Raw genomic sequence first — 8,703 nt, 5'->3', positions numbered from 1 at the left:
CTTGCAACATGAAAGTAGACCCTCTGGAGAGACTTCTACATTTTACTGGCATTTTTACCCTTACCATTAGGAAAAGAAAAAAAAGGAGAATGTTTATACTGTGGACAAGGGCCGAAGTTATTTAATTCCTAAAATATGTTTTGTTCTGAAGCAGTTTCACTCCCCTGTGTTGCCGCAGTCCCAGGGGGCTTATAGAGCCTTGCAAGAATGCTCTTCTGCCTACCATGGCTACAGCTAGGTAATGAGTCATGAGCCACAGTGGGGAAATCCTTTTTTGTTTCTACTTTGAATATGTGCTGGTGGACCACTTGTATTAGCATTTATGGCTTTCATGACTCTGAACTCACAAAGTCTTCCAGTGCGTCCTTGAGATCCCACACTCAATTTCTATTGGGTTATATGCCTTTTTTTCATGAGACAGTGCCTCCCAGATGAGAAAAATATATATCTGGAAGGGTAAAACGTGGAATGTATATCCTACAGCCACCAAAGCAACAGAAAAACGTAGTTTCTGTATATCTCTTATACTCATCTCTTTGATAGAAATACATCTCCTAATGTTTCTTCTCCATTCTGCAAGAAGTATTCAGCCACGGCCACACACAGACGGAGAGCTAAGTACCACCAGCCTAGGTGGGAGCTGGAAACTTGTGCAAGGAGGTGAATCAGAGGCAGGTGAGAACAGGAGCACATGGGGAGGGAAACCGAGAGGGAGAGGGAGAAGAGTGGAGGGTGGGTTGGATGTCCAGCTCAGGCTGGGTTGGGAACCAGGCCCCATCTGAAGGATGGCATGAGGGGCATGGCCAAGGAGATAGAAGAGGCAGAGGGGGATGAAAATGAGCTGAAGATCAGTGGGTCGAGTCAGGACTAGGAGGAAAAACCCATGACTGCCCTGAGGATCTGCCAAACAGTGAGATTTCTGAGTTCAGCATTTATCTGTTGCCTGCAGATGCCTGGGGAAATGACTGTCAATCAGCCTGTCCCTGTCCCTGAGAGCTTGTGCCCGGGAGGGTGACAGCTCACATCGCTTGCAGATCAGGAGTTGGAGGGCCAAGAGCTAATGAGTGTGGGGGCTGTCACCTGCACAGACCTCTGCTCGTGTCTCCTCGCGTGTCTCCAGCAGGGGCTGGAGCCCAGCGGTGCTGCCGACAGAGGAGATCAGGACACTGTGCTGTCGCTGCTCATTAAGTAGTGCCAGCCACTCTGCTCGTTGAGTCAGAGAAAAATGTGCTGTGCAGTAATGGCATTCAGGACCATCCCTCTCTGAAAGATTTACCTGCAAGGGCTAAGTTTAAATAGCATGGATAATTTTTAATTTGACTTTCCCAGCAATGTGCCTGGGGAAACCTGAGCGGCATTTTCCAAAGAGAGACATCTGTGATGCCACCTTCTTCCCGCAGGCTACTTGTCCAGAAATACTCTGTGCTGGATCCCCATCTCCAGCTGTGTCCTTTTGCCGTCAGACCAGCGGCTGCCTCCTCCTTCCTCCCCAGCCCAGCAGCACCAGCAGCATGGCAGGGACACGGCTCTGGGCCCAGGGACCACTGCGGGCATTGCTGGGCCAGCACAAGGTGGGCCTGGGGCAGAGGCACCGGCTGGACAGGTGCACATTCTGGCTTTATATTTATTTAACAAAGGAAACAGTAGCATCCTTACTGCTTCCTAGCAGTAGCCGATCTATAGCAACACTAGGAAATTTCTGAACTGATGAGTAAACAAGTTGCTAGCTCCAGCTATGTACTTTTCTCTCCATTAAAACAGAAGAATCTCTTATACAAGTGAAATATTAGCAAAAACCTCAGGTCCACACTTCCCAGCCCCACACTGCAGTATATGTCTTGTGGCCCTGTTTGCAATAATGTGTTGACATGTGCAAAGTTCTCCCTCCATCCCTTTCTCCCTCCCTCTCACATATATATGTGCTTTTTTTTTTTTTTTTTTCCAATTTAGAGTGATGCCTCACAGCGTGAGATTAATTTTGATGTGTAAAAGCAATGCATTCCAGATATTGTTAAATAATCAAGGGCTTTCCAAAGCAGACAGAGGACAGAGTGCTTATTGTGCCTGAGTTGCAAGGGCAAAAGTGAAGTACCATATGGTAGCCATATTTATTTATACTGTGCCTTCTGCTACGCTCTTATGAATCGAAGCACTGGGGATGATAGGTTGTTTACAGATAGGTCCAAAATGTTGTGAAGCTGGAAAAGATTGATAATCGTTCAGCATTGTGTATCTTGTCTGTCTCTTAAGATATGAGTAAATAGTTGTGGATACATCGACTGAAGCAAACAGGCTTCCCTTGTGACATGCCAGTATGTGAGTATATGTCATGTCAAGCCTGATGTTCACAGTGCATAGGTTAATAATGGAGAAGGGAGGCATATAAATAGCTATACACCATTAGGTATATAAATTTGGGCTCTTCTGCTCAGCGTGCTTGGAGTGTGCAGATTCTCTGAGCTATGGTTTCAGCATCACCCCTGGGTCCTTGTAGGTGAGGAAATACCGATGGAGTCACTTGCCGTTGCTCTTCACTTCAGTCTCACCCTATGTTGTGCACAGGAGATGGGGCATTCAGCTCATGTCCCATAACCTTGCGGTGAATGGCCTCTGCTCATCTGCTGCAGCACTCGGTCATGTGTGTGAAATGTGCTCCCTGGAATCCTTCAAATACAACCTTAGCTTTTATACATCGCTGAGAGGTTTATGGGGCCATTTGTCTTGAACCAGTGAGCTGGTACAAAGTGTTTTCTCCAAAAATTAGACAGTATTTCCATATATATAACTTCTGGTATGGATTGCTGAGTTTTGCTATTTATCTGTTCCAGTGTACGATGGAAATAATTTGATAATGCCATAAATGGCACTAAGGAAAATTTCAGCATCATGAATTAAGAATAACTTTGAGTCTGGTTCAGTATGCACACTGTTAGCTGAGTTTTACAGACTATGGATTGTAATTTGGGGCTTTTAATAGTGTTTTTACATTTTATCTATCTGGCTGGCTATCTATCTATCTCCAGGAGCCAAAGCAAAGCTCATCTTGTAACTGGCGATCTCTGTCACTTAATTCCTCATTTCACTTTGTTCTGTCCAGGATATCTCTGTGCTCTCCCCTTGCCATCATATCTAAAAGACTTCAGAAGTCTTATTTAAAAACTCTGTTGAACAATTCCTGGGAGGCAGAGAGGTACAGTTTTCCAAATTATGATTGAGGAACTGAGACATTTATGTGGAAATAAATGGGATTCAGGTGCTAAATAGTTTGCAGAGTTGCTCTGAGGCTCTGGCCTATTGGGACTGGCTGTTAGGCGTTTTGAAAAGCACTGCAGGAAACCTGTATGAGTCTGAAGGTGCCAATGTGTTTTGAAATCTGATAGCAACAAACTCATCCAAAAGCCAAGGTTCAACACTGCAAACATTATTCCATTCTTATTGTAACATTTCAGCAGACGTTGTGATTGTATTTGGATTTTTATTTGTTTGGCTTTTTTATTGTTTTTATCTTGCTTTGTCTTCAAAACTATCAGCTTAGTAAGTAATTAATTCACTCAGCGTGAGTGGATTTTATGGTGATATAAGTATCAACAAGAACTTTTCTGCCAAGATTGTGCTGGTGCTGGTGGCTATGTTACTCTCAGGGTAAATGTTTGCTCTGCATCAAGCTTAAAAACTGGGGTCAAGAGGTAAGCTTTTAGGTTTGTAAGGAGGCATCTAGAAAGTCAATTTTTTTCAGACATGCTGGGTGTTTGTCAAGTATACATCACACAGAAAGATATATATATCCTTTGAGAGCCATGCACATGTTTCTGAGTTTACCAGCTTACGTGGTCATGCACTTGTGGGAAGAGGTTGGTCTATGGGTTATTCACAGTTTCGATACGTTTGTTGTTAGTCCCACCAAGGTGCACAGCTCTTCCTAAAAGATCAGGAGAAAGGCAAAGTCTTGTACCCTAGGACGAGCACAGAGTGTGCCTAAGAGTATCTGGAAGAAGCAGCAGCTTAGAAATGAAAGTAATGATAATAATAATAAAAAAATCAATGTGGTAAAACTTTGTGGGCAATATTAAGAAACGATCTAAAATGAGACTTTTTTTTCTTTTTTTTTTTTTTTTTTTCATACAAGGCAATGCACATGATAAAGCTTTTCTCCTGTAATCCATTTTTACTGAGCAATTGAATTTGTCAGAGAAGAGTATACAGAGATTTTGACATCATTATGGCCAATTTATTTCATCGATCCAGTTGCAAGCGCAGTGTAAAGCCAAGGTAAAAATCCATGGCTGAAGTGAATCCCAGCCACCCTTTCAGGCATTTTGCTGTTTCCTAGAGAGACTGAGTCAACTTCCCCAACTGGTTGCAAAGACTGAGGGAAGTGCTGGACTAACTTTCCAAATCTCCATGGGCATCACGTTGAGTCCCCACACCTTTCCTCCCCACAGCCCTCTCCCTGTGTGAGGACACCCTGATGCATGGTGCTTTTTGGGTGTGCACCACCCATCTCGTGCATGGGGTGTCCCCACGAGCTTGGCAGTAGCCTGGTGGGGCTCCACACATGGTGGCTGCTTCTGGGTTTAGTGCTGCTTTTTGTCCAGGGGACGGCTCATGGAAAATGCATGACTAGAGCCTCGAAAGGCTGCTTCTTCTCAGGCAGGACCCATGCAGCTCATAGGGATGTAAATGCACGGCACAGAAATGTCAAAAGGTTATGGGATTCTTGACAGCAGCCCAGCTTTCAGCAATCTGGATACTTAAACAAGTAATCCAAAACTCTTGGGCTTGCAAAAGCTACTTTTAAAATCAGTCTCATTAAGTCTTTTTATTTGCATGCCTCAACAAATAGTTATTTTACGTGAAGAAGATGTTAACAGAGGTTCTCTGCTTTGCTGATTACAGATTTATGATTTTGAATATCTGTTACAATATTTTGTGGTTTTCTATTTCTATTTATGGCTTTTTGGCTTAACCCAGGCCAGTCAAACTCAGCCTCCCGAGTTAGTGGAGGAACTACAGAATATCACTTAACAGCAAACAAAAGCAGCCCTGTAGAATAGCATTACGGGTGATTTTAGCAAGTCCTGATCTCTGAGTCCATCAGACTTCTTGGAAGGAAAGCAATTTTTTCCTGAAAATAAAAGATATGCGTCCACCAAGGGCATCAAATCTTCCTAATATGGACATTTCCATTTCATTTTTATATTTTTTAATAAATGTTCACAGGGCAATAGAGAGTGAGTTCTTGGACACCCTGGCCTATAAACTTCTCAGTCAGTCATTCCCTGGCGGTGTTACAGAAGGGTTTATGTTAATTTAAAGCCATGTTGGGAAGCGTGGAGTGTTTATATGCTCTGTTCAGATGTCCTGCCCGTGAGGAGCTGCCGTATCCTCAGTGTAACCTTTTGCCTCCCTGTGGCTGCCCCTCTGTGTATAGCTGCTTCTGCTGCACCCAGGTTGGTTTTGCCCTCTTGGTCCAGCAATGCCATGAGCATGGGCGAAACCCAACTGTCCCATCCCTTAAGGACAGTGTCAATCCCTTGGATTTGTCATCTCCTTTGTCCCTGTGGCTGCATGGGGAGGAGCGGGTCAGGATGGGCTCAGCGTGTCTCCTGAGGGGTTTCCCTTGCCTAGAAAGTTCCCAGGTTGGAGAAAAAAATCAATGTATAGGAAGGCAAACCACGGGGGAGCAATCCTGGGGGCTTCAGGTGTGATCAGGAGGCTGCTGAGCACTGCTGCTGGTCCTGGGTAACACCAGCCAAAGGAAGGAACTGGGTCTCAGACGTTCATGCCCAGGTGAAAGCCCTTGGTAGGGTGTGCCACCTTGACAGCTTGCCTAGATTCAGGGTTTCAGCAGCAGGGAGGATTCAGAGGCAGTGTGCTCTCATCTCCAGCAGCACTGTGCATGGTGCTGTTAAGAAACAACCTGCAGTGGTTACAGAGATGAAAGTTAGCGTGTGCAGTCAGGAAACCCAACACACCATGCAGTGAGACAGAGGTGGTGATGACCAACCTGAGCTGTAATTCAAGCTGAATTTCTATTTCACAAAGGATTTTTAAGTTATGTAATTATTTGCCAAAGTGAGCAGCAAAAAGCAACGCATATCATCTCAAGGGAAGATAGACAAATTTATGGAAAACGAGGAAACACGAAAGAGAGCCACTGGCTGGATTTATGTGGTCGGAAATAGATGCTGAGATATCAAATTGTCTGTATGACTTGCAGTCGCAAATGTAGGTTTAGATGGACCATTGCTTCTGGCTCTGACATACCTACGCTTTGGTAAAAAACAATTGCTTCCATAATACAGGAAGAAACAAGAATGATAAAATCTAACTGCGTTGGAAACAAGCTTTCTGTATGAAACTTGTGGTTTGCTGTCCGTTTTGTTAGACTTGATCTTCTCTCCACAGCGGGGCTTTTTTGGCAGCTCTGGTGATTCCACATTATGTTTGTGTATGTTTTGCCGCAGGGTATAACCTCATTTTGTTCCTAGTTTCGACACAAAGGATGGAATAAGTAAATATGAGTGTATGCAAAGTACACACACACGCACATAGACATCCCTAGCAGTAGGTATTTGCGAGATCAGGCAATAACAGATGCTTTTGAGGCACTGTGAGCATCCTCTGGACTACCAAGAGCAATTTCCCAGTGTAAATAAGTTTAAAGATTTTTAAATGGCACTTTTTGAGACTGTAGCATGCTGTTTTCTGTTATATTCATTTTCTGATGGGATTTCTGTGGCTTTTTGTTTGTTTTTCATGTAATCTACCTAATTCTTTTCGTGTCAAGCTTTGCTCACGGGTGGGTATTAAGAAAGTAGGGGCTTGATTGGTCTGTACCCTCTTTCATAGGGAAGTTCAAAGCCCTGACTTCTTGGTTGCCCTTCAGAGAAGGTCCTTCTGATGCCAGGAGGACACGGGTTATGTGGCCACTGGGCAGCAGCAAGCACCATGTGCACAGTACTCCCCCAGCAGCGCATTTATATGTCATGCTCCAACACAGATCTCGGGGTCCATGTGGGATATCGTTGGTGTGTCTTGAGAATGGAGGGGATTTGTGTTAGCAGGTCTTACTTCAGATAAAGCTGTACGCATACAAGATATCCTGGAGCTCCTTGTGGAGAATCAAATGCACCCACGTGTGCTCTGAATTGTTATGCAAAATATTATGAAAATAATGGGAATTTTCTTAGGGTGATTGTGCATTACAGTTGAAGAGTTCTCTCCAAGACATTAAACCTTTCCTGCCATAGTACCCCTTGGATGGATGCTTACATCTACTCATCAGAATACATATGCATTCAACACAGACGTTGATTTTGATTCTTTTCTGTTCACCTTTTATTGTTCTGCTAAGATAAAGATTATGAAATCACATCAACCAATTTCTGAAGATTGCGATACACGCCTTTTTTTCCATCCAAGACAATAAAATGCATTACACGTGCCTTTTTAATGAAAGAGAAAGCAAGGCCTTCACGTCCTGCAACATCTGCTGGGAACATAATCTAAATTGAAAACGTATGCTGTTCTTGTGGGGAGGGAGAGGTCTTCCAGTGACAGGAAGTATCCAGAAAAGTTAATGCTGAAATCAGTAAAAAAATCATGCGTGACAGGAGGAGAATGAACACACAACCTTTCTTTTTCTTTCTTTCTTTCTTTTTCCCTTTTTTTTTAGGGGGTGGAGATGGCCAAAGACAAGAGAAGAAAGGGGGAAGCTGGGAAGCAGATTATCTGTGTATTGACAGAACTGTTTATTTGCTCCTGGCAAAAATAAACCCCAGCGTATATTCCCTCTAACGTTTTCATATTTATAAAAATGGAAAGCCTAATCTGTCACCAAGACCCATTATCCCCTGACCTCAGTCAGACAGTATATCTTATGGAATTAGGGAATGTAGTATTTTTTATGAGGACAGAAGGGAAAAGAGATGTTTACTATTGTACCCTTCCTCTATTTATTAGTGTCTGTAACTACCACCAACATCCAAACGAGGTATCTTGTGTTTTAGCCCTAGCGGGACTAGACAAATAAATAAGTCAATAACATCTATTGGAAAATAATTAGATTGCCTTGTTCACCACCACCTGTGAGGGGGAGGCATAGCTCTGTGATGCGGTGCACAGTGTTTCTGGTTTTGATGTGTCGTGCCGTTTATCTTCATGCTCCTAGGTGGGAAGCATGCCTATTAGCTTGGTTGTACCTGCACTAAGTTTTGAAAACATTTCTAATGTGTGCTTTATGCCTTGCCTGAGCTCAAGCATCCTTAAGTACTTCCAGTCTCCTCATAAATACACCTTTGTATTCTGCCTAATATATAAACATCACGACCCATGTCTGAGAATGTTGGGAATTTTATTAGGTTCATAAAGTTTTAGTTGCGGTCTAGCCCAATGGGTCCAAAATAAATAAACACAGAGAGCAAAATGAGTAACAATTTCGTACCTATTTCTTACCCTCCCCCTGGAGAGTTTCCCCAGGACCTGTGAAGTACTTGCTGCTGTGGTTTCTGTGGCTTGCTATCAAAGTATCTGCGAGGCAGCAAGCAGGAGGCAGTTGCAGAGGCAGAGATGAAAGCTGGGAAAAGCAACTGAAAGGCAGCTATTCGGACCTTTCCACTGATTTTCTCGGTCTCCTTCTTCCTTAAGGATGAAGGAAAAACTGTAAATAATTGTGAATGATTTGTGGCAGCTATGTTCCCT

The 8,703-nt window shown here is 43.5% G+C and overlaps 1 long non-coding RNA gene across 1 annotated transcript in view; it reads left to right on the top strand.

The window, feature by feature from the left end:
* The window catches only part of LOC121068964, a 64,585-nt gene extending 55,989 nt beyond the window's left edge, over positions 1-8,596 (top strand). Inside the window, exons 6-8 of the long non-coding RNA XR_005819169.1 lie at positions 584-675; positions 1,401-1,571; positions 7,679-8,596. This is a non-coding gene — a long non-coding RNA (uncharacterized LOC121068964). The remainder of the gene's footprint in view (positions 1-583; positions 676-1,400; positions 1,572-7,678) is intronic.
* The last annotated feature ends 107 nt before the right edge of the window (positions 8,597-8,703 follow it).

Source organism: Cygnus olor, chromosome 4 (genome assembly GCF_009769625.2).
Source record: "Cygnus olor isolate bCygOlo1 chromosome 4, bCygOlo1.pri.v2, whole genome shotgun sequence".
Lineage (NCBI taxonomy): Eukaryota > Metazoa > Chordata > Aves > Anseriformes > Anatidae > Cygnus > Cygnus olor.
Note: the sequence above shows the minus strand (reverse complement) of the source record. Positions and strands in the feature narration are given on the sequence as shown.